The sequence below is a fragment of the Chrysochloris asiatica genome, unplaced genomic scaffold (assembly GCF_000296735.1).
Source record: "Chrysochloris asiatica unplaced genomic scaffold, ChrAsi1.0 scaffold00441, whole genome shotgun sequence".
NCBI lineage: Eukaryota > Metazoa > Chordata > Mammalia > Afrosoricida > Chrysochloridae > Chrysochloris > Chrysochloris asiatica.
The window spans coordinates 60,823-63,469 of record NW_006408959.1 but is presented as its reverse complement, the minus strand read 5'-3'; the positions used below and the strand labels follow the sequence as shown (position 1 = coordinate 63,469).

General features: G+C 34.2%; 1 protein-coding gene across 1 annotated transcript in view; it reads right to left on the bottom strand.

Moving 5' to 3' along the window:
• The window catches only part of LOC102815185 (olfactory receptor 2L3-like), an 8,070-nt gene that overhangs the window by 326 nt on the left and 5,097 nt on the right, over positions 1-2,647 (bottom strand). The window lies entirely within an intron of this gene.

The window sequence follows — 2,647 nt, the reverse complement described above, 5'->3', positions numbered from 1 at the left end:
CTTGAGATGGTCTTTAAATTCAGGTGGTATATGTTCAAGGCCATATTTGGTTCTCATGGACTTATTTTAATAATGTCTCAGTATTAGGTGTAACTTGCCCATGAGAAATTGATGAGCTGTTTCACAGTTAATTATTATAACTGTTTATATTGAGCTTTTTCACCATCTCTTCCCATGATGTACTAAATTTTATTCCTGTTTATTCCATCTGGTGAGGTACATGTATATAGTTTCCTTTTATGCTATTTAAAATATATACTTACAGTGAAAAAGTCTTTGATCTTATAAAAGTCTATCATGAAATATCCAGTATAATTTCTATCACCAAAGCCATATTTTTCAAAAGTTTATCCTTGTTATTTTTTTCCATCCTTCCCATCCTAATCACCAGCAATTATTAATAAATATTGATTGCATATTTGATAAATTTCAGATGTAAGTTGGTAGCATTTTTTTTTTCAGTTTCATTATCACTGGCTTTAGTGTTTGGTGTACAATTTTGCATAAAATATTAACTGGTCTATTATCAACTCTAAAGGAAGTAAAATGTAAAAAACCAAAAGATTGCAAAAGGCAAATCTGCATGTGACAGTTGGACAATGAATAAAGACCACAGAAGAATTGATGAATTTGAATTATGGTGTTGGAGAAGAACATTTAAAGTACTATGGACAGCTAGAAAACCAAACAAATTTGTGTTGGAAGAAATACAGACAAATTGCCCCTTAGAAGCCAGGATGGAGAGACTTTGTCTCTCATATTTTGTACATCATTGCAGGAGATACCATTCCCTGGAGAAGGACATCATGCTTGGTAAAGTGGATGGCCAGTGAAAATGAGACGGATTGGCACAGTAACAACTTAATGAGTTCAAGAATAAAAACAATTGTGAGTAAGGCACAGGCCATGACAATGTTTTGTTACATTGGTCATAGAATTGGAACAGATTGACTACACCTAATGACAACAAGGTGTATGAAGTAAACTTTCCAAATGAAATACTTTGTAATATTCCTTGCTACCTTTGAAGAATGAACAGATGCATTGTCATGATGGGAAAGAAAAACAAAACAATAATTAGAACATAGAATGTACAAAGTATGTATCTAGGAAAACTGAAGTTGACAAAAATAAAATGGAACACTTAAACTTTGATATGCTAGGCATTAGTGAGTTGAAATGGACTGCTTTGGCTCATTTTGATTCTGGCAACCACATGGTTTACAATTCCAGAAATAAATAATTTAAGAGAAACAGTGTCACATTAATAAATCAAAAAGAACATTTCAATTTGTATTCTGACAATTCTTGGAGGCTTTCTTTTGTCAATATTTTCAGTGCAGTTTGGAATTTTTCCTTCAATACCATTGGTTCTTGATCATATTCTACTTCTTGAAATGTTTTTGCATTAATCAATTCTTTTTGATAACAGTGAGTCTATATATTCCTTTCATCCTCTTTTGTGGCTTTCTGTATCATTCAATAATTTGAAATACAATCCTTTAATATTATAATTCAAGTATTGAATTTTTCTTAAGCTCTTTTGGCTTGAAAAATCTTGATGATGTTTTGGTTTTTGAGTACCAGTTTTTCCCACACTTCATTTTACTGACTTTGTTTTATCAAGCAGCCCTTTGAAATTTTCTGTTCAGCTCTTTTTTTCCCCTCTTTTATTCTAGTTGCTTTAGCATCTCTATGCTCAAGAGCAAGTTGCAGAGTATCTTCTCACATCTATCTTGTGCCTTTTTTTTCTTTCTTTCTTGCCTTTTTAATGACATTTTTGCTTTCTTTCCTTTTTTTTTAAATGATCTTTTGCTTTCTTCAAGAGTCCCCAATATCATCCAACAATTCTTCTGTTTCCTTTCATTATTATTATTTTTTTAAAGTTTTTATTGTGGATTGAGTGAAAGTTTGCAGGGCATATCATCAGTTTCACACTCAACAATTCATATACCTTGTTTCATTACATTGATTATAAACCTCTCCATGTACCATCAGTTAACAATATTTCTCTCTACCCACTCTAACTTTTTAAAAAACACACAAACAAACAAGCAAACAAAATCACTCAGGCATATATAATAATTTACATCTCTAAAGGGCACATTCTGGAAGTCTGCTCCTGGCCACCAGCTCTTAGTCCTTCTCTTCTTAGTCAATGAATCTAGAGTCCTCAGCCGCTCCCCCATTCCATGCCCCCATCTCTGCCTACATCTCTGGCTTTGCTGCTTCTCTGGATAAGTTCCCGTATTCTACTTGTGCATTCCTCTCTTGATGGTCCTAGGGTCCTCTGTTTCTGGACTGTAAGATTAACCACTCCCCTTTTTTTGTTACAAACCTTCTACCTTTACAATTGTGACAGTCGCAATTAGTCATGTAACAAATTATTCACTATTGAATCTTACGAATCTTATCCCCATCTCTTTTCACCAGACCCATCTAGACAAGATGATAGCTGTTCAGTGGGGACTCTTTTCCCCCCCACCCTCTTAAACTAAGCTCCCTCTTGAAACCTTTATTGCCCCCTCATTTTAGATAGCCAATATCTAAGCTGCCCGTCCCTATCTACCCTGTGTACAGAGCGAATAGTGTTGATACTTGATTTGAAGACTCTTTCCCTCTCTGTTGGTATTTAGAGTAACTACCG